At 49.8% G+C, this 27,725-nt stretch overlaps 32 non-coding genes and 5 pseudogenes across 32 annotated transcripts; 35 read left to right on the top strand and 2 right to left on the bottom strand.

Moving 5' to 3' along the window:
• The first annotated feature begins 257 nt into the window (after window positions 1-257).
• LOC135005679 (U1 spliceosomal RNA) lies at window positions 258-421 on the top strand. Its single transcript, XR_010206207.1, has one exon. It is a non-coding gene; the product is annotated as a U1 spliceosomal RNA (small nuclear RNA).
• Window positions 422-563: 142 nt separating this feature from the next.
• Window positions 564-726, top strand: LOC135005779 (U1 spliceosomal RNA). The gene has a single exon (XR_010206303.1). It is a non-coding gene; the product is annotated as a U1 spliceosomal RNA (small nuclear RNA).
• A 670-nt stretch (window positions 727-1,396) lies between these two features.
• Window positions 1,397-1,560, top strand: LOC135005602 (U1 spliceosomal RNA). Its single transcript, XR_010206135.1, has one exon. It is a non-coding gene; the product is annotated as a U1 spliceosomal RNA (small nuclear RNA).
• Window positions 1,561-4,800: 3,240 nt separating this feature from the next.
• On the top strand, window positions 4,801-4,964 carry LOC135006018 (U1 spliceosomal RNA). Its single transcript, XR_010206478.1, has one exon. It is a non-coding gene; the product is annotated as a U1 spliceosomal RNA (small nuclear RNA).
• Window positions 4,965-5,116: 152 nt separating this feature from the next.
• On the top strand, window positions 5,117-5,251 carry LOC135005956 (U1 spliceosomal RNA; annotated as a pseudogene).
• A 699-nt stretch (window positions 5,252-5,950) lies between these two features.
• LOC135005637 (U1 spliceosomal RNA) lies at window positions 5,951-6,114 on the top strand. Its single transcript, XR_010206167.1, has one exon. It is a non-coding gene; the product is annotated as a U1 spliceosomal RNA (small nuclear RNA).
• Window positions 6,115-6,266: 152 nt separating this feature from the next.
• Window positions 6,267-6,429, top strand: LOC135005823 (U1 spliceosomal RNA). Its single transcript, XR_010206346.1, has one exon. It is a non-coding gene; the product is annotated as a U1 spliceosomal RNA (small nuclear RNA).
• A 674-nt stretch (window positions 6,430-7,103) lies between these two features.
• On the top strand, window positions 7,104-7,267 carry LOC135005591 (U1 spliceosomal RNA). The gene has a single exon (XR_010206125.1). It is a non-coding gene; the product is annotated as a U1 spliceosomal RNA (small nuclear RNA).
• Window positions 7,268-7,419: 152 nt separating this feature from the next.
• On the top strand, window positions 7,420-7,582 carry LOC135005890 (U1 spliceosomal RNA). Its single transcript, XR_010206408.1, has one exon. It is a non-coding gene; the product is annotated as a U1 spliceosomal RNA (small nuclear RNA).
• Window positions 7,583-8,256: 674 nt separating this feature from the next.
• LOC135005718 (U1 spliceosomal RNA) lies at window positions 8,257-8,420 on the top strand. The gene has a single exon (XR_010206245.1). It is a non-coding gene; the product is annotated as a U1 spliceosomal RNA (small nuclear RNA).
• Window positions 8,421-8,572: 152 nt separating this feature from the next.
• LOC135005951 (U1 spliceosomal RNA) lies at window positions 8,573-8,709 on the top strand (annotated as a pseudogene).
• Window positions 8,710-9,407: 698 nt separating this feature from the next.
• LOC135005737 (U1 spliceosomal RNA) lies at window positions 9,408-9,571 on the top strand. Its single transcript, XR_010206264.1, has one exon. It is a non-coding gene; the product is annotated as a U1 spliceosomal RNA (small nuclear RNA).
• Window positions 9,572-9,723: 152 nt separating this feature from the next.
• LOC135005857 (U1 spliceosomal RNA) lies at window positions 9,724-9,886 on the top strand. The gene has a single exon (XR_010206377.1). It is a non-coding gene; the product is annotated as a U1 spliceosomal RNA (small nuclear RNA).
• Window positions 9,887-10,560: 674 nt separating this feature from the next.
• LOC135005717 (U1 spliceosomal RNA) lies at window positions 10,561-10,724 on the top strand. The gene has a single exon (XR_010206244.1). It is a non-coding gene; the product is annotated as a U1 spliceosomal RNA (small nuclear RNA).
• A 152-nt stretch (window positions 10,725-10,876) lies between these two features.
• On the top strand, window positions 10,877-11,039 carry LOC135005872 (U1 spliceosomal RNA). Its single transcript, XR_010206391.1, has one exon. It is a non-coding gene; the product is annotated as a U1 spliceosomal RNA (small nuclear RNA).
• Window positions 11,040-11,713: 674 nt separating this feature from the next.
• Window positions 11,714-11,877, top strand: LOC135005678 (U1 spliceosomal RNA). Its single transcript, XR_010206206.1, has one exon. It is a non-coding gene; the product is annotated as a U1 spliceosomal RNA (small nuclear RNA).
• Window positions 11,878-12,019: 142 nt separating this feature from the next.
• LOC135005778 (U1 spliceosomal RNA) lies at window positions 12,020-12,182 on the top strand. The gene has a single exon (XR_010206302.1). It is a non-coding gene; the product is annotated as a U1 spliceosomal RNA (small nuclear RNA).
• Window positions 12,183-12,852: 670 nt separating this feature from the next.
• LOC135005590 (U1 spliceosomal RNA) lies at window positions 12,853-13,016 on the top strand. The gene has a single exon (XR_010206124.1). It is a non-coding gene; the product is annotated as a U1 spliceosomal RNA (small nuclear RNA).
• Window positions 13,017-16,255: 3,239 nt separating this feature from the next.
• On the top strand, window positions 16,256-16,419 carry LOC135005619 (U1 spliceosomal RNA). Its single transcript, XR_010206150.1, has one exon. It is a non-coding gene; the product is annotated as a U1 spliceosomal RNA (small nuclear RNA).
• A 152-nt stretch (window positions 16,420-16,571) lies between these two features.
• Window positions 16,572-16,707, top strand: LOC135005924 (U1 spliceosomal RNA; annotated as a pseudogene).
• Window positions 16,708-17,405: 698 nt separating this feature from the next.
• On the top strand, window positions 17,406-17,569 carry LOC135005636 (U1 spliceosomal RNA). Its single transcript, XR_010206166.1, has one exon. It is a non-coding gene; the product is annotated as a U1 spliceosomal RNA (small nuclear RNA).
• A 152-nt stretch (window positions 17,570-17,721) lies between these two features.
• On the top strand, window positions 17,722-17,884 carry LOC135005822 (U1 spliceosomal RNA). The gene has a single exon (XR_010206345.1). It is a non-coding gene; the product is annotated as a U1 spliceosomal RNA (small nuclear RNA).
• Window positions 17,885-18,558: 674 nt separating this feature from the next.
• On the top strand, window positions 18,559-18,722 carry LOC135005580 (U1 spliceosomal RNA). The gene has a single exon (XR_010206114.1). It is a non-coding gene; the product is annotated as a U1 spliceosomal RNA (small nuclear RNA).
• Window positions 18,723-18,874: 152 nt separating this feature from the next.
• On the top strand, window positions 18,875-19,037 carry LOC135005889 (U1 spliceosomal RNA). The gene has a single exon (XR_010206407.1). It is a non-coding gene; the product is annotated as a U1 spliceosomal RNA (small nuclear RNA).
• A 674-nt stretch (window positions 19,038-19,711) lies between these two features.
• On the top strand, window positions 19,712-19,875 carry LOC135005716 (U1 spliceosomal RNA). Its single transcript, XR_010206243.1, has one exon. It is a non-coding gene; the product is annotated as a U1 spliceosomal RNA (small nuclear RNA).
• A 152-nt stretch (window positions 19,876-20,027) lies between these two features.
• Window positions 20,028-20,163, top strand: LOC135005969 (U1 spliceosomal RNA; annotated as a pseudogene).
• Window positions 20,164-21,183: 1,020 nt separating this feature from the next.
• On the top strand, window positions 21,184-21,347 carry LOC135005692 (U1 spliceosomal RNA). Its single transcript, XR_010206220.1, has one exon. It is a non-coding gene; the product is annotated as a U1 spliceosomal RNA (small nuclear RNA).
• A 152-nt stretch (window positions 21,348-21,499) lies between these two features.
• On the top strand, window positions 21,500-21,662 carry LOC135005776 (U1 spliceosomal RNA). The gene has a single exon (XR_010206300.1). It is a non-coding gene; the product is annotated as a U1 spliceosomal RNA (small nuclear RNA).
• A 674-nt stretch (window positions 21,663-22,336) lies between these two features.
• Window positions 22,337-22,500, top strand: LOC135005715 (U1 spliceosomal RNA). Its single transcript, XR_010206242.1, has one exon. It is a non-coding gene; the product is annotated as a U1 spliceosomal RNA (small nuclear RNA).
• A 152-nt stretch (window positions 22,501-22,652) lies between these two features.
• LOC135005846 (U1 spliceosomal RNA) lies at window positions 22,653-22,815 on the top strand. Its single transcript, XR_010206366.1, has one exon. It is a non-coding gene; the product is annotated as a U1 spliceosomal RNA (small nuclear RNA).
• A 674-nt stretch (window positions 22,816-23,489) lies between these two features.
• On the top strand, window positions 23,490-23,653 carry LOC135005677 (U1 spliceosomal RNA). The gene has a single exon (XR_010206205.1). It is a non-coding gene; the product is annotated as a U1 spliceosomal RNA (small nuclear RNA).
• Window positions 23,654-23,795: 142 nt separating this feature from the next.
• Window positions 23,796-23,958, top strand: LOC135005774 (U1 spliceosomal RNA). Its single transcript, XR_010206299.1, has one exon. It is a non-coding gene; the product is annotated as a U1 spliceosomal RNA (small nuclear RNA).
• Window positions 23,959-24,632: 674 nt separating this feature from the next.
• LOC135005696 (U1 spliceosomal RNA) lies at window positions 24,633-24,796 on the top strand. The gene has a single exon (XR_010206224.1). It is a non-coding gene; the product is annotated as a U1 spliceosomal RNA (small nuclear RNA).
• A 152-nt stretch (window positions 24,797-24,948) lies between these two features.
• Window positions 24,949-25,111, top strand: LOC135005807 (U1 spliceosomal RNA). The gene has a single exon (XR_010206331.1). It is a non-coding gene; the product is annotated as a U1 spliceosomal RNA (small nuclear RNA).
• Window positions 25,112-25,939: 828 nt separating this feature from the next.
• On the bottom strand, window positions 25,940-26,102 carry LOC135005838 (U1 spliceosomal RNA). The gene has a single exon (XR_010206359.1). It is a non-coding gene; the product is annotated as a U1 spliceosomal RNA (small nuclear RNA).
• A 468-nt stretch (window positions 26,103-26,570) lies between these two features.
• On the top strand, window positions 26,571-26,733 carry LOC135005754 (U1 spliceosomal RNA). The gene has a single exon (XR_010206280.1). It is a non-coding gene; the product is annotated as a U1 spliceosomal RNA (small nuclear RNA).
• Window positions 26,734-27,588: 855 nt separating this feature from the next.
• On the bottom strand, window positions 27,589-27,724 carry LOC135005936 (U1 spliceosomal RNA; annotated as a pseudogene).
• Window position 27,725: the final 1 nt, after the last annotated feature.

The raw sequence follows: 27,725 nt of genomic DNA, 5'->3' as shown, positions 1-27,725 counted from the left end.
TGACATCACCATATGCAAATCCATCTGCGGCAGGCCTTCCCCCAGGAATGCTTGCACTAGTTGTTGCATTTGGTTTGTTGTTTGGGGGTGCTTCAGTATTAGGCAGCCTTCTGCCCTCCCATGTTCATCTGAAAATATGTGTTCTCCCTGCAGTTGTTGTCCCTAGATGAGAGTTCCCTTGTGCTGCCTCAGTTGAATCTCCTTAACTTGACAGAGATGTGCCTGAGCAGCGGCCCTCCCCAGCTCTATCCCAAATCATACTTATTTTGCATAGGAGATACCATGGTCATGAAGATTATTCTCCCAGGGTGAGGTTCATTCATTGCATTCTGGGTATGCTGACCCCTGTGATTTCCCCAAATGTGGGAAACTCGACTGCTTTATTTGTGGTAGTGGGGGACTGTGTTTGTGTTTTCCTCTGGTCAGCTCTGGTAAAAGTCAGATTTCTTTGTTTCAGAGCCTTGTTCTTCTTCTGAGAGTTCCCTTGTGCTGCCTCAGTTGGATCTCCTTCACTTGACAGGGGGGTGCCCGAGCAGAGACCCTCCCCAGCTCTAGCCCAACTCCTACTTACCTGCCAGGTGAGATACTATGATCATGAAGGTGCTTCTCCCAGGGCAAGGCTCACCCATTGCACTCTGGGTGTGCTGCCCCTGCGATTTCCCCAAATGTGGGAAACTTGACTGCATAATTTGTGTTTCCCCTGGTCGGCTCTCGTATAATTCAGATCTCTTTGTCTCAGGTCTCTCTCCAGCCTTGTTTGCTGTCTGTTTCCACTTCTCTTTTCTTCAGCCGCTCCCTTCTATGCCCTTGTGCACTATCCTGACTTCCCCGTCTGCTTACTTTGTGCCTTCCAATGCACAATGCAAACTACAGGTAGTGCTGCAGGGCCCACACCCTTTTACTTGCTTTACAGAGCAGCTCTGGAGCTGTTACAGTGCCCAGCTGCTGCAAGAAATCAGCTTGAATGCTTCAGGGGCTGGGGCATAGCCAACATGAGCCCCACACCGAAGGAGGGTGGAGGTGTTTAATGCGAACTAGGGGTCATCCAAGCGCCGCAAAAGGCAGCCATGCCCTGCACACCCCTTTTTTATTTTCATATGCAGACGAGGGTTGAAGCCAACTTTGACCCACTGCTTGGATGACATCACCATATGCAAATCCGTCTGCTGCAGGCCTTCCCCCAGGAATGCTTGCACTAGTAGTTGCATTTGGTTTGTTGTTTGGGGGTGCTTCAGTATTAGGCAGCCTTCTGCCCTCCCATGTTCATCTGAAAATATGTGTTCTCCCTGCAGTTGTTGTCCCCAGATGAGAGTTCCCTTGTGCTGCCTCAGTTGAATCTCCTTTACTTGACAGAGATGTGCCTGAGCAGCGGCCCTCCCCAGCCCTATCCCAAATCATACTTATTTTGCATAGGAGATACCATGGTCATGAAGATTGTTCTCCCAGGGTGAGGTTCATTCATTGCACTCTGGGTATGCTGACCCCTGTGATTTCCCCAAATGTGGGAAACTCGACTGCATTATTTGTGGTAGTGGGGGACTGTGTTTGTGCTTTCCTCTGGTCAGCTCTGGTAAAAGTCAGATTTCTTTGTCTCAGATCTTCCTCTAGCCTTGTTCTTCTTTCGAGAGTTCCCTTGTGCTGCCTCAGTTGGATCTCCTTCACTTGACAGGGGGTGCCCGAGCAGCAATCCTCCACAGCTCTAGCCCAACTCCTACTTACCTGCCAGGTGAGATACTATGATCTTCACTGTTAGGGCAATCAGGATGTGGAATTCCCTGCCAGGGAAGGTGGTAATGGCGGACTCTGTAATTGGATTTAAAAAAGGAATGGATACATTTCTGAATGAAAAAGCTATCCAAGGTTATAATACTTAAAATATCAACATGGTTAATCCGGGGGTAACATGAGTTATAGTAGCTAACTAGTCATAAAACATTATTCAGCAAGTATGTAGAATCATCACAACTTAAAACAGGTTGAACACGATGGGCAATTTGCCTCTATTCAACCTCAAAAACTATGTTACCATATGTTACTATATTACTATGTTACTGTAGTATACAGAACACCACAATGTAATGAGCAGTGATAGTGAGCACTGATGAGGATACTAGAACTGACACTGAGCAGCAAGATGCAGCACTGGACTATTAGTAATGTACTGTAGTATGCTGAGCACCACAATGCAGCACAAGACAATGAGCAGTGATACTGAGCACTGATGAGGATACTACTGAGAACTGACACTGAGCAGGAGAGACACACTACTAGTATTACTGAGCAGCAATAAGTAACCACTGATACTGAGCACTGATATTGAGATTTCCACTGAGAGAACATAGCCACGTCCTCTCCGCTCTCTCTTCAATGCACGAGTAAAAATGGCGGCAACGCGCAGCTCTTTATATGGAATCCGAATCTCGCGAGAATCCGACAGCGGGATGATGACATTTTCCCTTGTTCAGGTTTTCCGAGTCAGGCAGGAACAACCGAGCCTGCCTCGGACCAGTGTAAACCACGTGGAGTTCGTCGGGAATTCGGTTCTCGGAGAACCGAACCCGCTCCTCTATATATACTATATTACTATGTTACTGTAGTATACAGAACACCACAATGCAATGAGCAGTGATAGTGAGCACTGATGAGGATACTAGAACTGACACTGAGCAGCAAGATGCAGCACTGGACTATTAGTATTGTACTGTAGTATGCTGAGCACCACAATGCAGCACAAGACAATGAGCAGTGATACTGAGCACTGATGAGGATACTACTGAGAACTGACACTGAGCAGGAGAGACACACTACTAGTATTACTGAGCAGCAATAAGTAACCACTGATACTGAGCACTGATATTGAGATTTCCACTGAGAGAACATAGCCACGTCCTCTCCGCTCTCTCTTCAATGCACGAGTAAAAATGGCAGCAACGCGCAGCTCTTTATATGGAATCCGAATCTCACGAGAATCTGACAGCGGGATGATGACATTTTCCCTTGTTCAGGTTTTCCGAGTCAGGCAGGAACAACCGAGCCTGCCTCGGACCAATGTAAACCACGTGGAGTTCGTGGGGAATTCGGTTCTCGGAGAACCGAACCCGCTCCTCTCTACCTTATACCCATCAATTGTTTTTATTTTCAATCTAAGCCCCTGCAGTTTTCTGTAAGCATCTGCTTCGCTATGATGATCAACAAGTCACAAGGGCAAACACTCAGGGCTTGAGGCGTAGATCTTAGGACCAGCTGCTACAAGCATGGCAGAGGTGTCACTATCACTGGTGACACCCAGAGAGGTGGCGAGGGAGATTGTAATGCAGTGCGCGCAGATAAACAGCGCAATGGTAAAAAGGAGGCATGGTTTCATAGGTAGGGGCGTGGCCTGGTGGCCTGAATCTACATTTTGTTGCTCCGGGTGTCCCGGGGGTTGGGGGCTGCACCCGGGGACTAGTGTGTGAGCGGTGCTGGCTCCTGCACAGTGACAGGGCATGGCCACCCAGCATGACGCCTCCCTTCTTGACCATGCTGTAATTGCAGTCGCACTGCAGTTCAGCGTGATCATAAAAAATGGTGTAGGCTCCTGCTGGTGCAGACTGTAGAGAAAAGCTGCTGTGACCACGCCCCCTGTGTCTCCTCCGTTGCAGACCCCATTTTGAAGCCTTGCCCCCGGACTAAGAGAAAAGAATGCCCTTGCGCACTATCCTGACTTCTCCTCCCGTCTGCTTAATTTGTGCCTTCCAACGCACAATGCGAACAAGAGGTGGTGCTGCAGGGCCCACACCCTTTTACTTGCCTTACAGAACAGCTCTGGAGCTGTTACAGTGCCCAGCTGCTGCAAGAAATCAGCTTGAATGCATCAGGGGATGGGGCATGGCCAACATGAGCCCCACACCAAAGGAGGGTGGAGGTGTTTAATGCGAACTAGGGGTCATCCAAGCACTGCAAAAGGCCGCCATGCCCTGCATGCCCCTTTTCTCTTTTCATATGCAGATGAGGGTTCCAGTCAACTTTGGCCCACTGCTTGGATTTACATCACCGTATGCAAATCCGTCTGCTGCAGACCTTCCCCCAGGAGTGCTTGTACTAGTTGTTGCATATGGGCCCTCATTCCGAGTCGTTCGCTCTGTAAATTTCATCGCATCGCAGTGAAATTCTGCTTAGTACGCATGCGCAATATTCGCACTGCGACTGCGCCAAGTAATTTTACAATGAAGAAAGTATTTTTACTCACGGCTTTTTCTTCGCTCCGGCGATCGTAATGTGATTGACAGGAAATGGGTGTTACTGGGCGGAAACAGGCCGTTTTATGGGCGTGTGGGAAAAAACGCTACAGTTTCCGGAAAAAACGCAGGAGTGGCCGGAGAAACGGGGGAGTGTCTGGGCGAACTCTGGGAGTGTTTGTGACGTCAAACCAGGAACGACAAGCACTGAACTGATCGCAGATGCCGAGTAAGTCTGAAGCTACTCTGAAACTGCTAAGTAGTTTGTAATCGCAATATTGCGAATACATCGGTCGCAATTTTAAGAAGCTAAGATTCACTCCCAGTAGGCGGCGGCTTAGCGTGTGTAACTCTGCTAAAATCGCCTTGCGAGCGATCAACTCGGAATGAGGGCCATGGTTTGATATTTGATGGTGCTTCAGTATTAGGCTGCCTTCCGCCCTCCCATGTTCATCTGAAAAGATGTGGTCTCCCTGCAGTTGTTGTCCCAAGATGAGAGTTCCCTTGTGCTGCCTCAGTTGAATCTCCTTTACTTGACAGAGATGTGCCTGAGCAGCGGCCCTCACCAGCCCTATCCCAAATCATACTTATTTTGCATAGGAGATACCATGGTCATGAAGATTGTTCTCCCAGGGTGAGGTTCATTCATTGCATTCTGGGTATGCTGACCCCTGTGATTTTCCCAAATGTGGGAAACTCGACTGCATTATTTGTGGTAGTGGGGGACTGTGTTTGTGCTTTCCTCTGGTCAGCTCTGGTAAAAGTCAGATTTCTTTGTCTCAGATCTTCCTCTAGCCTTGTTCTTCTTTCGAGAGTTCCCTGGTGCTGCTTCAGTTGGATCTCCTTCACTTCACAGGGGGGAACCCGAGCAGCGACCCTCCCCAGCTCTAGCCCAACTCCTACTTACCTGCCAGGTGAGATACTATGATCATGAAGGTGCTTCTCCCAGGGCAAGGCTCAACCATTGCACTCTGGGTGTGCTGCTCTTGCGATTTCCCCAAATGTGGGAAACTTGACTGCATAATTTGTGTTTCCCCTCATCGGCTCTCGTATAATTCAGATCTCTTTGTCTCAGGTCTCTCTCCAGCCTAGTTTGCTGTCTGTTTCCACTTCTCTTTTCTTGAGCCGCTCCCTTCTATGCCCTTGCGCACTATCCTGACTTCTCCCGTCTGCTTACTTCGTGCCTTCCAACGCACAATGCGAACTACAGGTAGTGCTGCAGGGCCCACACCCTTTTACTTGCCTTACAGAGTAGCTCTGGAGCAGTTACAGTGCCCAGCTGCTGCAAGAAATCAGCTTGAATGCTTCAGGGGCTGGGGCATAGCCAACATGAGCCCCACACCGAAGGAGGGAGGAGGTGTGTAATGCAAACTAGGGGTCATCCAAGCGCTGCAAAAGGCCGCCATGCCCTGCACGCCCCTTTTCTCTTTTCATATGCAGACGAGGGTTGAAGCCAACTTTGACCCACTGCTTGGATGACATCACCATATGCAAATCCATCTGCTGCAGGCCTTCCCCCAGGAATGCTTGCACTAGTTGTTGCATTTGGTTTGTTGTTTGGGGGTGCTTCAGTATTAGGCAGCCTTCTGCCCTCACATGTTCATCTGAAAATATGTGTTCTCCCTGCAGTTGTTGTCCCCAGATGAGAGTTCCCTTGTGCTGCCTCAGTTGAATCTCCTTTACTTGACAGAGATGTGCCTGAGAAGCGGCCCTCCCCAGCCCTATCCCAAATCATACTTATTTTGCATAGGCGATACCATGGTCATGAAGATTGTTCTCCCAGGGTGAGGTTCATTCATTGCATTCTGGGTATGCTGACCCCTGTGATTTCCCCAAATGTGGGAAACTCGACTGCATTATTTGTGGTAGTGGGGGACTGTGTTTGTGCTTTCCTCTGGCCAGCTCTGGAAAAAGTCAGATTTCTTTGTCTCAGATCTTCCTCTAGCCTTGTTCTTCTTTCGAGAGTTCCCTTGTGCTGCCTCAGTTGGATCTCTTTCACTTGACAGGGGGGTGCCCGAACAGCGACCCTCCCCAGCTCTAGCCCAACTCCTACTTACCTGCCAGGTGAGATACTATGATCATGAAGGTGCTTCTCCCAGGGCAAGGCTCACCCATTGCACTCTGGGTGTGCTGCCCCTGCGATTTCCCCAAATGTGGGAAACTTGACTGCATAATTTGTGTTTCCCTTGGTCGGCTCTCGTATAATTCAGATCTCTTTGTCTCAGGTCTCTCTCCAGCCTAGTTTGCTGTCTGTTTCCACTTCTCTTTTCTTCAGCCGCTCCCTTCTATACCCTTGTGCACTATCCTGACTTCTCCTCCCGTCTGCTTACTTTGTGCCTTCCAATGCACAATGCAAACTACAGGTAGTGCTGCAGGGCCCACACCCTTTTACTTGCCTTACAGAGCAGCTCTGGAGCTGTTACAGTGCCCAGCTGCTGCAAGAAATCAGCTTGAATGCTTCAGGGGATGGGGCATGGCCAACATGAGCCCCACACCAAAGGAGGGTGGAGGTGTTTAATGCGAACTAGGGGTCATCCAAGCACCGCAAAAGGCCGCCATGCCCTGCACGCCCCTTTTCTCTTTTCATATGCAGATGAGGGTTGAAGCCAACTTTGACCCACTGCTTGGATGACATCACCGTATGCAAATCCGTCTTCTGCAGAACTTCCCCCAGGAATGCTTGCACTAGTTGTTGCATTTGGTTTGTTGTTTGGGGGTGCTTCAGTATTAGGCAGCCTTCTGCCCTCCCATGTTCATCTGAAAATATGTGTTCTCCCTGCAGTTGTTGTCCCCAGATGAGAGTTCCCTTGTGCTGCCTCAGTTAAATCTCCTTTACTTGACAGAGATGTGCATGAGCAGCGGCCCTCCCCAGCCCTATTCCAAATCATACTTATTTTGCATAGGAGATACCATGGTCATGAAGATTTTTCTCCCAGGGTGAGGTTCATTCATTGCATTTTGGGTATGCTGACCCCTGTGATTTCCCCAAATGTGGGAAACTCAGCTGCATTATTTGTGGTAGTGGGGGACTGTGTTTGTGCTTTCCTCTGGTCAGCTCTGGTAAAAGTCAGATTTCTTTGTCTCAGATTTTCCTCTAGCCTTGTTCTTCTTTCGAGAGTTCCCTTGTGCTGCCTTAGTTGGATCTCCTTCACTTTACAGGGGGGTACCCGAGCAGCGACCCTCCCCAGCTCTAGCCCAACTCCTACTTACCTGCCAGGTGAGATACTATGATCATGAAGGTGCTTCTCCCAGGGCAAGGCTAACCCATTGCACTCTGGGTGTGCTGCTCCTGCGATTTCCCCAAATGTGGGAAACTTGACTGTATAATTTGTGTTTCCCCTGGTCGGCTCTCGTATAATTCAGATCTCTTTGTCTCAGGTCTCTCTCCAGCCTAGTTTGCTGTCTGTTTCCACTTCTCTTTTCTTGAGCCGCTCCCTTCTATGCCCTTGCGCACTATCCTGACTTCTCCTCCTGTCTGCTTACTTTGTGCCTTCCAACGCACAATGCGAACTACAGGTAGTGCTGCAGGGCCCACACCCTTTTACTTGCCTTACAGAGCAGCTCTGGAGCTGTTACAGTGCCCAGCTGCTGCAAGAAATCAGCTTGAATGCTTCAGGGGCTGGGGCATAGCCAACATGAGCCCCACACCAAAGGAGGGTGGAGGTGTTTAATGCAAACTAGGGGTCAGCCAAGCGCCGCAAAAGGCCACCATGCCCTGCACGCCCCTTTTCTCTTTTCATATGCAGACGAGGGTTGAAGCCAACTTTGACCCACTGCTTGGATGACATCACCATATGCAAATCCATCTGCGGCAGGCCTTCCCCCAGGAATGCTTGCACTAGTTGTTGCATTTGGTTTGTTGTTTGGGGGTGCTTCAGTATTAGGCAGTCTTCTGCCCTCCCATGTTCATCTGAAAATATATGTTCTCCCTGCAGTTGTTGTCCCAAGATGAGAGTTCCCTTGTGCTGCCTCAGTTGAATCTCCTTTACTTGACAGAGATGTGCATGAGCAGCGGCCCTCCCCAGCCCTATTCCAAATCATACTTATTTTGCATAGGAGATACCATGGTCATGAAGATTTTTCTCCCAGGGTGAGGTTCATTCATTGCATTTTGGGTATGCTGACCCCTGTGATTTCCCCAAATGTGGGAAACTTGACTGCATTATTTGTGGTAGTGGGAGACTGTGTTTGTGCTTTCCTCTGGTCAGCTCTGGTAAAAGTCAGATTTCTTTGTCTCAGATCTTCCTCTAGCCTTGTTCTTCTTTCAAGAGTTCCCTGGTGCTGCCTCAGTTGGATCTCCTTCACTTCACAGGGGGGAACCCGAGCAGCGACCCTCCCCAGCTCTAGCCCAACTCCTACTTACCTGCCAGGTGAGATACTATGATCATGAAGGTGCTTCTCCCAGGGCAAGGCTCAACCATTGCACTCTGGGTGTGCTGCTCCTGCGATTTCCCCAAAATGTGGGAAACTTGACTGCATAATTTGTGTTTCCCCTCGTCGGCTCTCGTATAATTCAGATCTCTTTGTCTCAGGTCTCTCTCCAGCCTAGTTTGCTGTCTGTTTCCACTTCTCTTTTCTTGAGCCGCTCCCTTCTATGCCCTTGCGCACTATCCTGACTTCTCCCGTCTGCTTACTTCGTGCCTTCCAACGCACAATGCGAACTACAGGTAGTGCTGCAGGGTCCACACCCTTTTACTTGCCTTACAGAGTAGCTCTGGAGCAGTTACAGTGCCCAGCTGCTGCAAGAAATCAGCTTGAATGCTTCAGGGGCTGGGGCATAGCCAACATGAGCCCCACACCGAAGGAGGGTGGAGGTGTGTAATGCGAACTAGGGGTCATCCAAGCGCTGCAAAAGGCCGCCATGCCCTGCACGCCCCTTTTCTCTTTTCATATGCAGACGAGGGTTGAAGCCAACTTTGACCCACTGCTTGGATGACATCACCATATGCAAATCCATCTGCTGCAGGCCTTCCCCCAGGAATGCTTGCACTAGTTGTTGCATTTGGTTTGTTGTTTGGGGGTGCATCAGTATTAGGCAGCCTTCTGCCCTCACATGTTCATCAGAAAATATGTGTTCTCCCTGCAGTTGTTGTCCCCAGATGAGAGTTCCCTTGTGCTGCCTCAGTTGAATCTCCTTTACTTGACAGAGATGTGCCTGAGCAGCGGCCCTCCCCAGCCCTATCCCAAATCATACTTATTTTGCATAGGCGATACCATGGTCATGAAGATTGTTCTCCCAAGGTGAGGTTCATTCATTGCATTCTGGGTATGCTGACCCCTGTGATTTCCCCAAATGTGGGAAACTCGACAGCATTATTTGTGGTAGTGGGGGACTGTGTTTGTGCTTTCCTCTGGTCAGCTCTGGAAAAAGTCAGATTTCTTTGTCTCAGATCTTCCTCTAGCCTTGTTCTTCTTTCGAGAGTTCCCTTGTGCTACCTCAGTTGGATCTCTTTCACTTGACAGGGGGGTGCCCGAACAGCGACCCTCCCCAGCTCTAGCCCAACTCCTACTTACCTGCCAGGTGAGATACTATGATTATGAAGGTGCTTCTCCCAGGGCAAGGCTCACCCATTGCACTCTGGGTGTGCTGCCCCTGCGATTTCCCCAAATGTGGGAAACTTGACTGCATAATTTGTGTTTCCCCTGGTCGGCTCTCGTATAATTCAGATCTCTTTGTCTCAGGTCTCTCTCCAGCCTAGTTTGCTGTCTGTTTCCACTTCTCTTTTCTTGAGCCGCTCCCTTCTATGCCCTTGCGCACTATCCTGACTTCTCCTCCTGTCTGCTTACTTTGTGCCTTCCAACGCACAATGCGATCTACAGGTAGTGCTGCAGGGCCCAGACCCTTTTACTTGCCTTACAGAGCAGCTCTGGAGCTGTTACAGTGCCCAGCTGCTGCAAGAAATCAGCTTGAATGCTTCAGGGGCTGGGGCATAGCCAACATGAGCCCCACACCAAAGGAGGGTGGAGGTGTTTAATGCAAACTAGGGGTCAGCCAAGCGCCGCAAAAGGCCACCATGCCCTGCACGCCCCTTTTCTCTTTTCATATGCAGACGAGGGTTGAAGCCAACTTTGACCCACTGCTTGGATGACATCACCATATGCAAATCCCTCTGCGGCAGGCCTTCCCCCAGGAATGCTTGCACTAGTTGTTGCATTTGGTTTGTTGTTTGGGGGTGCTTCAGTATTAGGCAGCCTTCTGCCCTCCCATGTTCATCTGAAAATATATGTTCTCCCTGCAGTTGTTGTCCCAAGATGAGAGTTCCCTTGTGCTGCCTCAGTTGAATCTCCTTTACTTGACAGAGATGTGCATGAGCAGCGGCCCTCCCCAGCCCTATTCCAAATCATACTTATTTTGCATAGGAGATACCATGGTCATGAAGATTTTTCTCCCAGGGTGAGGTTCATTCATTGCATTTTGGGTATGCTGACCCCTGTGATTTCCCCAAATGTGGGAAACTTGACTGCATTATTTGTGGTAGTGGGAGACTGTGTTTGTGCTTTCCTCTGGTCAGCTCTGGTAAAAGTCAGATTTCTTTGTCTCAGATTTTCCTTTAGCCTTGTTCTTCTTTCGAGAGTTCCCTTGTGCTGCCTCAGTTGGATCTCCTTCACTTTACAGGGGGGTGTCCGAGCAGCGACCCTCCCCAGCTCTAGCCCAACTCCTACTTACCTGCCAGGTGAGATACTATGATCATGAAGGTGCTTCTCCCAGGGCAAGGCTCACCCATTGAACTCTGGGTGTGCTGCTCCTGCGATTTCCCCAAATGTGGGAAACTTGACTGCATAATTTGTGTTTCCCCTGGTCGGCTCTCGTATAATTCAGATCTCTTTGTCTCAGGTCTCTCTCCAGCCTAGTTTGCTGTCTGTTTCCACTTCTCTTTTCTTCAGCCGCTCCCTTCTATACCCTTGTGCACTATCCTGACTTCTCCTCCCGTCTGCTTACTTTGTGCCTTCCAATGCACAATGCAAACTACAGGTAGTGCTGCAGGGCCCACACCCTTTTACTTGCCTTACAGAGCAGCTCTGGAGCTGTTGCAGTGCCAAGCTGCTGCAAGAAATCAGCTTGAATGCTTCAGGGGCTGGGGCATAGCCAACATGAGCCCCACACCGAAGGAGGGTGGAGGTGTTTAATGCAAACTAGGGGTCAGACAAGCGCAGCAAAAGGCCACCATGCCCTGCGCGCCCCTTTTCTGTTTTCATATGCAGACGAGGGTTGAAGCCAACTTTGACCCACTGCTTGGATGACATCACCATATGCAAATCCATCTGCGGCAGGCCTTCCCCCAGGAATGCTTGCACTAGTTGTTGCATTTGGTTTGTTGTTTGGGGGTGCTTCAGTATTAGGCAGCCTTCTGCCCTCCCATGTTCATCTGAAAATATGTGTTCTCCCTGCAGTTGTTGTCCCTAGATGAGAGTTCCCTTGTGCTGCCTCAGTTGAATCTCCTTAACTTGACAGAGATGTGCCTGAGCAGCGGCCCTCCCCAGCTCTATCCCAAATCATACTTATTTTGCATAGGAGATACCATGGTCATGAAGATTATTCTCCCAGGGTGAGGTTCATTCATTGCATTCTGGGTATGCTGACCCCTGTGATTTCCCCAAATGTGGGAAACTCGACTGCTTTATTTGTGGTAGTGGGGGACTGTGTTTGTGTTTTCCTCTGGTCAGCTCTGGTAAAAGTCAGATTTCTTTGTTTCAGAGCCTTGTTCTTCTTCTGAGAGTTCCCTTGTGCTGCCTCAGTTGGATCTCCTTCACTTGACAGGGGGGTGCCCGAGCAGAGACCCTCCCCAGCTCTAGCCCAACTCCTACTTACCTGCCAGGTGAGATACTATGATCATGAAGGTGCTTCTCCCAGGGCAAGGCTCACCCATTGCACTCTGGGTGTGCTGCCCCTGCGATTTCCCCAAATGTGGGAAACTTGACTGCATAATTTGTGTTTCCCCTGGTCGGCTCTCGTATAATTCAGATCTCTTTGTCTCAGGTCTCTCTCCAGCCTTGTTTGCTGTCTGTTTCCACTTCTCTTTTCTTCAGCCGCTCCCTTCTATGCCCTTGTGCACTATCCTGACTTCCCCGTCTGCTTACTTTGTGCCTTCCAATGCACAATGCAAACTACAGGTAGTGCTGCAGGGCCCACACCCTTTTACTTGCTTTACAGAGCAGCTCTGGAGCTGTTACAGTGCCCAGCTGCTGCAAGAAATCAGCTTGAATGCTTCAGGGGCTGGGGCATAGCCAACATGAGCCCCACACCGAAGGAGGGTGGAGGTGTTTAATGCGAACTAGGGGTCATCCAAGCGCCGCAAAAGGCAGCCATGCCCTGCACACCCCTTTTTTATTTTCATATGCAGACGAGGGTTGAAGCCAACTTTGACCCACTGCTTGGATGACATCACCATATGCAAATCCGTCTGCTGCAGGCCTTCCCCCAGGAATGCTTGCACTAGTAGTTGCATTTGGTTTGTTGTTTGGGGGTGCTTCAGTATTAGGCAGCCTTCTGCCCTCCCATGTTCATCTGAAAATATGTGTTCTCCCTGCAGTTGTTGTCCCCAGATGAGAGTTCCCTTGTGCTGCCTCAGTTGAATCTCCTTTACTTGACAGAGATGTGCCTGAGCAGCGGCCCTCCCCAGCCCTATCCCAAATCATACTTATTTTGCATAGGAGATACCATGGTCATGAAGATTGTTCTCCCAGGGTGAGGTTCATTCATTGCACTCTGGGTATGCTGACCCCTGTGATTTCCCCAAATGTGGGAAACTCGACTGCATTATTTGTGGTAGTGGGGGACTGTGTTTGTGCTTTCCTCTGGTCAGCTCTGGTAAAAGTCAGATTTCTTTGTCTCAGATCTTCCTCTAGCCTTGTTCTTCTTTCGAGAGTTCCCTTGTGCTGCCTCAGTTGGATCTCCTTCACTTGACAGGGGGTGCCCGAGCAGCAATCCTCCACAGCTCTAGCCCAACTCCTACTTACCTGCCAGGTGAGATACTATGATCTTCACTGTTAGGGCAATCAGGATGTGGAATTCCCTGCCAGGGAAGGTGGTAATGGCGGACTCTGTAATTGGATTTAAAAAAGGAATGGATACATTTCTGAATGAAAAAGCTATCCAAGGTTATAATACTTAAAATATCAACATGGTTAATCCGGGGGTAACATGAGTTATAGTAGCTAACTAGTCATAAAACATTATTCAGCAAGTATGTAGAATCATCACAACTTAAAACAGGTTGAACACGATGGGCAATTTGCCTCTATTCAACCTCAAAAACTATGTTACCATATGTTACTATATTACTATGTTACTGTAGTATACAGAACACCACAATGTAATGAGCAGTGATAGTGAGCACTGATGAGGATACTAGAACTGACACTGAGCAGCAAGATGCAGCACTGGACTATTAGTAATGTACTGTAGTATGCTGAGCACCACAATGCAGCACAAGACAATGAGCAGTGATACTGAGCACTGATGAGGATACTACTGAGAACTGACACTGAGCAGGAGAGACACACTACTAGTATTACTGAGCAGCAATAAGTAACCACTGATACTGAGCACTGATATTGAGATTTCCACTGAGAGAACATAGCCACGTCCTCTCCGCTCTCTCTTCAATGCACGAGTAAAAATGGCGGCAACGCGCAGCTCTTTATATGGAATCCGAATCTCGCGAGAATCCGACAGCGGGATGATGACATTTTCCCTTGTTCAGGTTTTCCGAGTCAGGCAGGAACAACCGAGCCTGCCTCGGACCAGTGTAAACCACGTGGAGTTCGTCGGGAATTCGGTTCTCGGAGAACCGAACCCGCTCCTCTATATATACTATATTACTATGTTACTGTAGTATACAGAACACCACAATGCAATGAGCAGTGATAGTGAGCACTGATGAGGATACTAGAACTGACACTGAGCAGCAAGATGCAGCACTGGACTATTAGTATTGTACTGTAGTATGCTGAGCACCACAATGCAGCACAAGACAATGAGCAGTGATACTGAGCACTGATGAGGATACTACTGAGAACTGACACTGAGCAGGAGAGACACACTACTAGTATTACTGAGCAGCAATAAGTAACCACTGATACTGAGCACTGATATTGAGATTTCCACTGAGAGAACATAGCCACGTCCTCTCCGCTCTCTCTTCAATGCACGAGTAAAAATGGCAGCAACGCGCAGCTCTTTATATGGAATCCGAATCTCACGAGAATCTGACAGCGGGATGATGACATTTTCCCTTGTTCAGGTTTTCCGAGTCAGGCAGGAACAACCGAGCCTGCCTCGGACCAATGTAAACCACGTGGAGTTCGTGGGGAATTCGGTTCTCGGAGAACCGAACCCACTCCTCTCTACCTTATACCCATCAATTGTTTTTATTTTCAATCTAAGCCCCTGCAGTTTTCTGTAAGCATCTGCTTCGCTATGATGATCAACAAGTCACAAGGGCAAACACTCAGGGCTTGAGGCGTAGATCTTAGGACCAGCTGCTACAAGCATGGCAGAGGTGTCACTATCACTGGTGACACCCAGAGAGGTGGCGAGGGAGATTGTAATGCAGTGCGCGCAGATAAACAGCGCAATGGTAAAAAGGAGGCATGGTTTCATAGGTAGGGGCGTGGCCTGGTGGCCTGAATCTACATTTTGTTGCTCCGGGTGTCCCGGGGGTTGGGGCTGCACCCGGGGACTAGTGTGTGAGCGGTGCTGGCTCCTGCACAGTGACAGGGCATGGCCACCCAGCATGACGCCTCCCTTCTTGACCATGCTGTAATTGCAGTCGCACTGCAGTTCAGCGTGATCATAAAAAATGGTGTAGGCTCCTGCTGGTGCAGACTGTAGAGAAAAGCTGCTGTGACCACGCCCCCTGTGTCTCCTCCGTTGCAGACCCCATTTTGAAGCCTTGCCCCCGGACTAAGAGAAAAGAATGCCCTTGCGCACTATCCTGACTTCTCCTCCCGTCTGCTTAATTTGTGCCTTCCAACGCACAATGCGAACAACAGGTGGTGCTGCAGGGCCCACACACTTTTACTTGCCTTACAGAACAGCTCTGGAGCTGTTACAGTGCCCAGCTGCTGCAAGAAATCAGCTTGAATGCATCAGGGGATGGGGCATGGCCAACATGAGCCCCACACCAAAGGAGGGTGGGGGTGTTTAATGCGAACTAGGGGTCATCCAAGCACTGCAAAAGGCCGCCATGCCCTGCATGCCCCTTTTCTCTTTTCATATGCAGATGAGGGTTCCAGTCAACTTTGGCCCACTGCTTGGATTTACATCACCGTATGCAAATCCGTCTGCTGCAGACCTTCCCCCAGGAGTGCTTGTACTAGTTGTTGCATATGGGCCCTCATTCCGAGTCGTTCGCTCTGTAAATTTCATCGCATCGCAGTGAAATTCTGCTTAGTACGCATGCGCAATATTCGCACTGCGACTGCGCCAAGTAATTTTACAATGAAGAAAGTATTTTTACTCACGGATTTTTCTTCGCTCCGGCGATCGTAATGTGATTGACAGGAAATGGGTGTTACTGGGCGGAAACAGGCCGTTTTATGGGCGTGTGGGAAAAAACGCTACAGTTTCCGGAAAAAACGCAGGAGTGGCCGGAGAAACGGGGGAGTGTCTGGGCGAACTCTGGGAGTGTTTGTGACGTCAAACCAGGAACGACAAGCACTGAACTGATCGCAGATGCAGAGTAAGTCTGAAGCTACTCTGAAACTGCTAAGTAGTTTGTAATCGCAATATTGCGAATACATCGGTCGCAATTTTAAGAAGCTAAGATTCACTCCCAGTAGGCGGCGGCTTAGCGTGTGTAACTCTGCTAAAATCGCCTTGCGAGCGATCAACTCGGAATGAGGGCCATGGTTTGATATTTGATGGTGCTTCAGTATTAGGCAGCCTTCCGCCCTCCCATGTTCATCTGAAAAGATGTGGTCTCCCTGCAGTTGTTGTCCCCAGATGAGAGTTCCCTTGTGCTGCCTCAGTTGAATCTCCTTTACTTGACAGAGATGTGCCTGAGCAGCGGCCCTCACCAGCCCTATCCCAAATCATACTTATTTTGCATAGGAGATACCATGGTCATGAAGATTGTTCTCCCAGGGTTAGGTTCATTCATTGCATTCTGGGTATGCTGACCCCTGTGATTTTCCCAAATGTGGGAAACTCGACTGCATTATTTGTGGTAGTGGGGGACTGTGTTTGTGCTTTCCTCTGGTCAGCTCTGGTAAAAGTCAGATTTCTTTGTCTCAGATCTTCCTCTAGCCTTGTTCTTCTTTCGAGAGTTCCCTGGTGCTGCTTCAGTTGGATCTCCTTCACTTCACAGGGGGGAACCCGAGCAGCGACCCTCCCCAGCTCTAGCCCAACTCCTACTTACCTGCCAGGTGAGATACTATGATCATGAAGGTGCTTCTCCCAGGGCAAGGCTCAACCATTGCACTCTGGGTGTGCTGCTCCTGCGATTTCCCCAAATGTGGGAAACTTGACTGCATAATTTGTGTTTCCCCTCGTCGGCTCTCGTATAATTCAGATCTCTTTGTCTCAGGTCTCTCTCCAGCCTAGTTTGCTGTCTGTTTCCACTTCTCTTTTCTTGAGCCGCTCCCTTCTATGCCCTTGCGCACTATCCTGACTTCTCCCGTCTGCTTACTTCGTGCCTTCCAACGCACAATGCGAACTACAGGTAGTGCTGCAGGGCCCACACCCTTTTACTTGCCTTACAGAGTAGCTCTGGAGCAGTTACAGTGCCCAGCTGCTGCAAGAAATCAGCTTTAATGCTTCAGGGGCTGGGGCATAGCCAACATGAGCCCCACACCGAAGGAGGGAGGAGGTGTGTAATGCAAACTAGGGGTCATCCAAGCGCTGCAAAAGGCCGCCATGCCCTGCACGCCCCTTTTCTCTTTTCATATGCAGACGAGGGTTGAAGCCAACTTTGACCCACTGCTTGGATGACATCACCATATGCAAATCCATCTGCTGCAGGCCTTCCCCCAGGAATGCTTGCACTAGTTGTTGCATTTGGTTTGTTGTTTGGGGGTGCTTCAGTATTAGGCAGCCTTCTGCCCTCACATGTTCATCTGAAAATATGTGTTCTCCCTGCAGTTGTTGTCCCCAGATGAGAGTTCCCTTGTGCTGCCTCAGTTGAATCTCCTTTACTTGACAGAGATGTGCCTGAGCAGCGGCCCTCCCCAGCCCTATCCCAAATCATACTTATTTTGCATAGGCGATACCATGGTCATGAAGATTGTTCTCCCAGGGTGAGGTTCATTCATTGCATTCTGGGTATGCTGACCCCTGTGATTTCCCCAAATGTGGGAAACTCGACTGCATTATTTGTGGTAGTGGGGGACTGTGTTTGTGCTTTCCTCTGGCCAGCTCTGGAAAAAGTCAGATTTCTTTGTCTCAGATCTTCCTCTAGCCTTGTTCTTCTTTCGAGAGTTCCCTTGTGCTGCCTCAGTTGGATCTCTTTCACTTGACAGGGGGGTGCCCGAACAGCGACCCTCCCCAGCTCTAGCCCAACTCCTACTTACCTGCCAGGTGAGATACTATGATCATGAAGGTGCTTCTCCCAGGGCAAGGCTCACCCATTGCACTCTGGGTGTGCTGCCCCTGCGATTTCCCCAAATGTGGGAAACTTGACTGCATAATTTGTGTTTCCCTTGGTCGGCTCTCGTATAATTCAGATCTCTTTGTCTCAGGTCTCTCTCCAGCCTAGTTTGCTGTCTGTTTCCACTTCTCTTTTCTTCAGCCGCTCCCTTCTATACCCTTGTGCACTATCCTGACTTCTCCTCCCGTCTGCTTACTTTGTGCCTTCCAATGCACAATGCAAACTACAGGTAGTGCTGCAGGGCCCACACCCTTTTACTTGCCTTACAGAGCAGCTCTGGAGCTGTTACAGTGCCCAGCTGCTGCAAGAAATCAGCTTGAATGCTCCAGGGGATGGGGCATGGCCAACATGAGCCCCACACCAAAGGAGGGTGGAGGTGTTTAATGCGAACTAGGGGTCATCCAAGCACCGCAAAAGGCCGCCATGCCCTGCACGCCCCTTTTCTCTTTTCATATGCAGATGAGGGTTGAAGCCAACTTTGACCCACTGCTTGGATGACATCACCGTATGCAAATCCGTCTTCTGCAGAACTTCCCCCAGGAATGCTTGCACTAGTTGTTGCATTTGGTTTGTTGTTTGGGGGTGCTTCAGTATTAGGCAGCCTTCTGCCCTCCCATGTTCATCTGAAAATATGTGTTCTCCCTGCAGTTGTTGTCCCCAGATGAGAGTTCCCTTGTGCTGCCTCAGTTAAATCTCCTTTACTTGACAGAGATGTGCATGAGCAGCGGCCCTCCCCAGCCCTATTCCAAATCATACTTATTTTGCATAGGAGATACCATGGTCATGAAGATTTTTCTCCCAGGGTGAGGTTCATTCATTGCATTTTGGGTATGCTGACCCCTGTGATTTCCCCAAATGTGGGAAACTCAACTGCATTATTTGTGGTAGTGGGGGACTGTGTTTGTGCTTTCCTCTGGTCAGCTCTGGTAAAAGTCAGATTTCTTTGTCTCAGATTTTCCTCTAGCCTTGTTCTTCTTTCGAGAGTTCCCTTGTGCTGCCTTAATTGGATCTCCTTCACTTTACAGGGGGGTACCCTAGCAGCGACCCTCCCCAGCTCTAGCCCAACTCCTACTTACCTGCCAGGTGAGATACTATGATCATGAAGGTGCTTCTCCCAGGGCAAGGCTAACCCATTGCACTCTGGGTGTGCTGCTCCTGCGATTTCCCCAAATGTGGGAAACTTGACTGTATAATTTGTGTTTCCCCTGGTCGGCTCTCGTATAATTCAGATCTCTTTGTCTCAGGTCTCTCTCCAGCCTAGTTTGCTGTCTGTTTCCACTTCTCTTTTCTTGAGCCGCTTACTTCTATGCCCTTGCGCACTATCCTGACTTCTCCTCCTGTCTGCTTACTTTGTGCCTTCCAACGCACAATGCGAACTACAGGTAGTGCTGCAGGGCCCACACCCTTTTACTTGCCTTACAGAGCAGCTCTGGAGCTGTTACAGTGCCCAGCTGCTGCAAGAAATCAGCTTGAATGCTTCAGGGGCTGGGGCATAGCCAACATGAGCCCCACACCAAAGGAGGGTGGAGGTGTTTAATGCAAACTAGGGGTCAGCCAAGCGCCGCAAAAGGCCACCATGCCCTGCACGCCCCTTTTCTCTTTTCATATGCAGACGAGGGTTGAAGCCAACTTTGACCCACTGCTTGGATGACATCACCATATGCAAATCCATCTGCGGCAGGCCTTCCCCCAGGAATGCTTGCACTAGTTGTTGCATTTGGTTTGTTGTTTGGGGGTGCTTCAGTATTAGGCAGTCCTCTGCCCTCCCATGTTCATCTGAAAATATATGTTCTCCCTGCAGTTGTTGTCCCAAGATGAGAGTTCCCTTGTGCTGCCTCAGTTGAATCTCCTTTACTTGACAGAGATGTGCATGAGCAGCGGCCCTCCCCAGCCCTATTCCAAATCATACTTATTTTGCATAGGAGATACCATGGTCATGAAGATTTTTCTCCCAGGGTGAGGTTCATTCATTGCATTTTGGGTATGCTGACCCCTGTGATTTCCCCAAATGTGGGAAACTTGACTGCATTATTTGTGGTAGTGGGAGACTGTGTTTGTGCTTTCCTCTGGTCAGCTCTGGTAAAAGTCAGATTTCTTTGTCTCAGATCTTCCTCTAGCCTTGTTCTTCTTTCGAGAGTTCCCTGGTGCTGCCTCAGTTGGATCTCCTTCACTTCACAGGGGGGAACCCGAGCAGCGACCCTCCCCAGCTCTAGCCCAACTCCTACTTACCTGCCAGGTGAGATACTATGATCATGAAGGTGCTTCTCCCAGGGCAAGGCTCAACCATTGCACTCTGGGTGTGCTGCTCCTGCGATTTCCCCAAATGTGGGAAACGTGACTGCATAATTTGTGTTTCCCCTCGTCGGCTCTCGTATAATTCAGATCTCTTTGTCTCAGGTCTCTCTCCAGCCTAGTTTGCTGTCTGTTTCCACTTCTCTTTTCTTGAGCCGCTCCCTTCTATGCCCTTGCGCACTATCCTGACTTCTCCCGTCTGCTTACTTCGTGCCTTCCAACGCACAATGCGAACTACAGGTAGTGCTGCAGGGCCCACACCCTTTTACTTGCCTTACAGAGTAGCTCTGGAGCAGTTACAGTGCCCAGCTGCTGCAAGAAATCAGCTTGAATGCTTCAGGGGCTGGGGCATAGCCAACATGAGCCCCACACCGAAGGAGGGTGGAGGTGTGTAATGCGAACTAGGGGTCATCCAAGCGCTGCAAAAGGCCGCCATGCCCTGCACGCCCCTTTTCTCTTTTCATATGCAGACGAGGGTTGAAGCCAACTTTGACCCACTGCTTGGATGACATCACCATATGCAAATCCATCTGCTGCAGGCCTTCCCCCAGGAATGCTTGCACTAGTTGTTGCATTTGGTTTGTTGTTTGGGGGTGCTTCAGAGTAGCTCTGGAGCAGTTACAGTGCCCAGCTGCTGCAAGAAATCAGCTTGAATGCTTCAGGGGCTGGGGCATAGCCAACATGAGCCCCACACCGAAGGAGGGTGGAGGTGTGTAATGCGAACTAGGGGTCATCCAAGCGCTGCAAAAGGCCGCCATGCCCTGCACGCCCCTTTTCTCTTTTCATATGCAGACGAGGGTTGAAGCCAACTTTGACCCACTGCTTGGATGACATCACCATATGCAAATCCATCTGCTGCAGGCCTTCCCCCAGGAATGCTTGCACTAGTTGTTGCATTTGGTTTGTTGTTTGGGGGTGCTTCAGTATTAGGCAGCCTTCTGCCCTCACATGTTCATCTGAAAATATGTGTTCTCCCTGCAGTTGTTGTCCCCAGATGAGAGTTCCCTTGTGCTGCCTCAGTTGAATCTCCTTTACTTGACAGAGATGTGCCTGAGCAGCGGCCCTCCCCAGCCCTATCCCAAATCATACTTATTTTGCATAGGCGATACCATGGTCATGAAGATTGTTCTCCCAAGGTGAGGTTCATTCATTGCATTCTGGGTATGCTGACCCCTGTGATTTCCCCAAATGTGGGAAACTCGACTGCATTATTTGTGGTAGTGGGGGACTGTGTTTGTGCTTTCCTCTGGTCAGCTCTGGAAAAAGTCAGATTTCTTTGTCTCAGATCTTCCTCTAGCCTTGTTCTTCTTTCGAGAGTTCCCTTGTGCTGCCTCAGTTGGATCTCTTTCACTTGACAGGGGGGTGCCCGAACAGCGACCCTCCCCAGCTCTAGCCCAACTCCTACTTACCTGCCAGGTGAGATACTATGATCATGAAGGTGCTTCTCCCAGGGCAAGGCTCACCCATTGCACTCTGGGTGTGCTGCCCCTGCGATTTCCCCAAATGTGGGAAACTTGACTGCATAATTTGTGTTTCCCCTGGTCGGCTCTCGTATAATTCAGATCTCTTTGTCTCAGGTCTCTCTCCAGCCTAGTTTGCTGTCTGTTTCCACTTCTCTTTTCTTGAGCCGCTCCCTTCTATGCCCTTGCGCACTATCCTGACTTCTCCTCCTGTCTGCTTACTTTGTGCCTTCCAACGCACAATGCGATCTACAGGTAGTGCTGCAGGGCCCAGACCCTTTTACTTGCCTTACAGAGCAGCTCTGGAGCTGTTACAGTGCCCAGCTGCTGCAAGAAATCAGCTTGAATGCTTCAGGGGCTGGGGCATAGCCAACATGAGCCCCACACCAAAGGAGGGTGGAGGTGTTTAATGCAAACTAGGGGTCAGCCAAGCGCCGCAAAAGGCCACCATGCCCTGCACGCCCCTTTTCTCTTTTCATATGCAGACGAGGGTTGAAGCCAACTTTGACCCACTGCTTGGATGACATCACCATATGCAAATCCATCTGCGGCAGGCCTTCCCCCAGGAATGCTTGCACTAGTTGTTGCATTTGGTTTGTTGTTTGGGGGTGCTTCAGTATTAGGCAGCCTTCTGCCCTCCCATGTTCATCTGAAAATATATGTTCTCCCTGCAGTTGTTGTCCCAAGATGAGAGTTCCCTTGTGCTGCCTCAGTTGAATCTCCTTTACTTGACAGAGATGTGCATGAGCAGCGGCCCTCCCCAGCCCTATTCCAAATCATACTTATTTTGCATAGGAGATACCATGGTCATGAAGATTTTTCTCCCAGGGTGAGGTTCATTCATTGCATTTTGGGTATGCTGACCCCTGTGATTTCCCCAAATGTGGGAAACTTGACTGCATTATTTGTGGTAGTGGGAGACTGTGTTTGTGCTTTCCTCTGGTCAGCTCTGGTAAAAGTCAGATTTCTTTGTCTCAGATTTTCCTTTAGCCTTGTTCTTCTTTCGAGAGTTCCCTTGTGCTGCCTCAGTTGGATCTCCTTCACTTTACAGGGGGGTACCCGAGCAGCGACCCTCCCCAGCTCTAGCCCAACTCCTACTTACCTGCCAGGTGAGATACTATGATCATGAAGGTGCTTCTCCCAGGGCAAGGCTCACCCATTGTACTCTGGGTGTGCTGCTCCTGCGATTTCCCCAAATGTGGGAAACTTGACTGCATAATTTGTGTTTCCCCTGGTCGGCTCTCGTATAATTCAGATCTCTTTGTCTCAGGTCTCTCTCCAGCCTAGTTTGCTGTCTGTTTCCACTTCTCTTTTCTTCAGCCGCTCCCTTCTATACCCTTGTGCACTATCCTGACTTCTCCTCCCGTCTGCTTACTTTGTGCCTTCCAATGCACAATGCAAACTACAGGTAGTGCTGCAGGGCCCACACCCTTTTACTTGCCTTACAGAGCAGCTCTGGAGCTGTTGCAGTGCCAAGCTGCTGCAAGAAATCAGCTTGAATGCTTCAGGGGCTGGGGCATAGCCAACATGAGCCCCACACCGAAGAAGGGTGGAGGTGTTTAATGCAAACTAGGGGTCAGACAAGCGCAGCAAAAGGCCACCATGCCCTGCACGCCCCTTTTCTGTTTTCATATGCAGACGAGGGTTGAAGCCAACTTTGACCCACTGCTTGGATGACATCACCATATGCAAATCCATCTGCGGCAGGCCTTCCCCCAGGAATGCTTGCACTAGTTGTTGCATTTGGTTTGTTGTTTGGGGGTGCTTCAGTATTAGGCAGCCGTCTGCCCTCCCATGTTCATCTGAAAATATGTGTTCTCCCTGCAGTTGTTGTCCCTAGATGAGAGTTCCCTTGTGCTGCCTCAGTTGAATCTCCTTAACTTGACAGAGATGTGCCTGAGCAGCGGCCCTCCCCAGCTCTATCCCAAATCATACTTATTTTGCATAGGAGATACCATGGTCATGAAGATTATTCTCCCAGGGTGAGGTTCATTCATTGCATTCTGGGTATGCTGACCCCTGTGATTTCCCCAAATGTGGGAAACTCGACTGCTTTATTTGTGGTAGTGGGGGACTGTGTTTGTGTTTTCCTCTGGTCAGCTCTGGTAAAAGTCAGATTTCTTTGTTTCAGAGCCTTGTTCTTCTTTTGAGAGTTCCCTTGTGCTGCCTCAGTTGGATCTCCTTCACTTGACAGGGGGGTGCCCGAGCAGAGACCCTCCCCAGCTCTAGCCCAACTCCTACTTACCTGCCAGGTGAGATACTATGATCATGAAGGTGCTTCTCCCAGGGCAAGGCTCACCCATTGCACTCTGGGTGTGCTGCCCCTGCGATTTCCCCAAATGTGGGAAACTTGACTGCATAATTTGTGTTTCCCCTGGTCGGCTCTCGTATAATTCAGATCTCTTTGTCTCAGGTCTCTCTCCAGCCTAGTTTGCTGTCTGTTTCCACTTCTCTTTTCTTCAGCCGCTCCCTTCTATACCCTTGTGCACTATCCTGACTTCTCCTCCCGTCTGCTTACTTTGTGCCTTCCAATGCACAATGCAAACTACAGGTAGTGCTGCAGGGCCCACACCCTTTTACTTGCCTTACAGAGCAGCTCTGGAGCTGTTACAGTGCCCAGCTGCTGCAAGAAATCTGCTTGAATGCTTCAGGGGATGGGGCATGGCCAACATGAGCCCCACACCAAAGGAGGGTGGAGGTGTTTAATGCGAACTAGGGGTCATCCAAGCACCGCAAAAGGCCGCCATGCCCTGCACGCCCCTTTTCTCTTTTCATATGCAGATGAGGGTTGAAGCCAACTTTGACCCACTGCTTGTATGACATCACCGTATGCAAATCCGTCTTCTGCAGAACTTCCCCCAGGAATGCTTGCACTAGTTGTTGCATTTGGTTTGTTGTTTGGGGGTGCTTCAGTATTAGGCAGCCTTCTGCCCTCCCATGTTCATCTGAAAATATGTGTTCTCCCTGCAGTTGTTGTCCCCAGATGAGAGTTCCCTTGTGCTGCCTCAGTTGAATCTCCTTTACTTGACAGAGATGTGCATGAGCAGCGGCCCTCCCCAGCCCTATTCCAAATCATACTTATTTTGCATAGGAGATACCATGGTCATGAAGATTGTTCTCCCAGGGTGAGGTTCATTCATTGCATTTTGGGTATGCTGACCCCTGTGATTTCCCCAAATGTGGGAAACTCAACTGCATTATTTGTGGTAGTGGGGGACTGTGTTTGTGCTTTCCTCTGGTCAGCTCTGGTAAAAGTCAGATTTCTTTGTCTCAGATTTTCCTCTTGCCTTGTTCTTCTTTCGAGAGTTCCCTTGTGCTGCCTCAGTTGGATCTCCTTCACTTGACAGGGGGGTACCCGAGCAGCGACCCTCCCCAGCTCTAGCCCAACTCCTACTTACCTGCCAGGTGAGATACTATGATCATGAAGGTGCTTCTCCCAGGGCAAGGCTCACCCATTGCACTCTGGGTGTGCTGCTCCTGCGATTTCCCCAAATGTGGGAAACTTGACTGCATAATTTGTGTTTCCCCTGGTCGGCTCTCGTATAATTCAGATCTCTTTGTCTCAGGTCTCTCTCCAGCCTAGTTTGCTGTCTGTTTCCACTTCTCTTTTCTTCAGCCGCTCCCTTCTATACCCTTGTGCACTATCCTGACTTCTCCTCCCGTCTGCTTACTTTGTGCCTTCCAATGCACAATGCAAACTACAGGTAGTGCTGCAGGGCCCACACCCTTTTACTTGCCTTACAGAGCAGCTCTGGAGCTGTTAAAGTGCCCAGCTGCTGCAAGAAATCAGCTTGAATGCTTCAGGGGCTGGGGCATAGCCAACATGAGCCCCACACCGAAGGAGGGTGGAGGTGTTTAATGCAAACTAGGGGTCGGTCAAGCGCCGCAAAAGGCCACCATGCCCTGCACGCCCCTTTTCTGTTTTCATATGCAGACGAGGGTTGAAGCCAACTTTGACCCACTGCTTGGATGACATCACCATATGCAAATCCATCTGCGGCAGGCCTTCCCCCAGGAATGCTTGCACTAGTTGTTGCATTTGGTTTGTTGTTTGGGGGTGCTTCAGTATTAGTCAGCCTTCTGCTCCACCCTCCTTTGGTGTGGGGCTCATGTTGGCCATGTCCCATCCCCTGAAGCATTCAAGCAGATTTCTTGCAGCAGCTGGGCACTGTAACAGCTCCAGAGCTGCTCTGTAAGGCAAGTAAAAGGGTGTGGGCCCTGCAGCACTACCTGTAGTTTGCATTGTGCATTGGAAGGCACAAAGTAAGCAGACGGGAGGAGAAGTCAGGATAGTGCACAAGGGTATAGAAGGGAGCGGCTGAAGAAAAGAGAAGTGGAAACAGACAGCAAACTAGGCTGGAGAGAGATCTGAGACAAAGAGATCTGAATTATACGAGAGCCGACCAGGGGAAACACAAATTATGCAGTCAAGTTTCCCACATTTGGGGAAATCGCAGGGGCTGCACACCCAGAGTGCAATGGGTGAGCCTTGCCCTGGGAGAAGCACCTTCATGATCATAGTATCTCACCTGGCAGGTAAGTAGGAGTTGGGCTAGAGCTGGGGAGGGTCGCTGCTCGGGCACCCCCCTGTTAAGTGAAGGAGATCCAACTGAGGCAGCACAAGGGAACTCTCAAAAGAAGAACAAGGCTAGAGGAAGATCTGAAACAAAGAAATCTGACTTTTACCAGAGCTGACCAGAAGAAAACACAAACACAGTCCCCCACTACCACAAATAAAGCAGTCGAGTTTCCCACATTTGGGGAAATCACAGGGGTCAGCATACCCAAAATGCAATGAATGAACCTCACCTCGACTGCTTTATTTGTGGTAGTGGGGGACTGTGTTTGTGTTTTCTTCTGGTCAGCTCTGGTAAAAGTCAGATTTCTTTGTTTCAGATCTTCCTCTAGCCTTGTTCTTCTTTTGAGAGTTCCCTTGTGCTGCCTCAGTTGGATCTCCTTCACTTAACAGGGGGGTGCCCGAGCAGCGACCCTCCCCAGCTCTAGCCCAACTCATACTTACCTGCCAGGTGAGATACTATGATCATGAAGGTGCTTCTCCCAGGGCAAGGCTCACCCATTGCACTCTGGGTGTGCTGCCCCTGCGATTTCCCCAAATGTGGGAAACTTGACTGCATAATTTGTGTTTCCCCTGGTCGGCTATCGTATAATTCAGATCTCTTTGTCTCAGATCTCTCTCCAGCCTAGTTTGCTGTCTGTTTCCACTTCTCTTTTCTTCAGCCGCTCCCTTCTATACCCTTGTGCACTATCCAGACTTCTCCTCCCGTCTGCTTACTTTGTGCCTTCCAATGCACAATGCAAACTACAGGTAGTGCTGCAGGGCCCACACCCTTTTACTTGCCTTACAGAGCAGCTCTTGAGCTGTTACAGTGCCCAGCTGCTGCAAGAAATCTGCTTGAAAGCTTCAGGGGATGGGGCATGGCCAACATGAGCCCCACACCAAAGCAGGGTGCAGCAGAAGGCTGCCTAATACTGAAGCACCCCCAAACAACAAACCAAATGCAACAACTAGTGCAAGCATTCCTGGGGGAAGGCCTGCCGCAGATGGATTTGCATATGGTGATGTCATCCAAGCAGTGGGTCAAAGTTGGCTTCAACCCTCATCTGCATATGAAAACAGAAAAGGGGCGTGCAGGGCATGGTGGCCTTTTGCGGCGCTTGACTGACCCCTAGTTTGCATTAAACACCTCCACCCTCCTTCGGTGTGGGGCTGATGTTGGCTATGCCCCAGCCCCTGAAGCATTCAAGCTGATTTCTTGCAGCAGCTGGGCACTGTAACAGCTCCAGAGCTGCTCTGTAAGGCAAGTAAAAGGGTGTGGGCCCTGCAGCACTACCTGTAGTTTGCATTGTGCATTGGAAGGCACAAAGTAAGCAGACGGGAGGAGAAGTCAGGATAGTGCACAAGGGTATAGAAGGGAGCGGCTGAAGAAAAGAGAAGTGGAAACAGACAGCAAACTAGGCTGGAGAGAGACCTGAGACAAAGAGATCTGAATTATACGAGAGCCGACGAGGGGAAACACAAATTATGCAGTCAAGTTTCCCACATTTGGGGAAATCGCAGGAGCAGCACACCCAGAGTACAATGGGTGAGCCTTGCCCTGGGAGAAGCACCTTAATGATCATAGTATCTCACCTGGCAGGTAAGTAGG

The sequence above is a fragment of the Pseudophryne corroboree genome, unplaced genomic scaffold (genome assembly GCF_028390025.1).
Source record: "Pseudophryne corroboree isolate aPseCor3 unplaced genomic scaffold, aPseCor3.hap2 scaffold_207, whole genome shotgun sequence".
Classification (NCBI taxonomy): Eukaryota; Metazoa; Chordata; class Amphibia; order Anura; family Myobatrachidae; genus Pseudophryne; species Pseudophryne corroboree.
The sequence above is the reverse complement of the archived record's forward strand: the minus strand, read 5'-3'. Positions and strand labels throughout refer to the sequence as shown.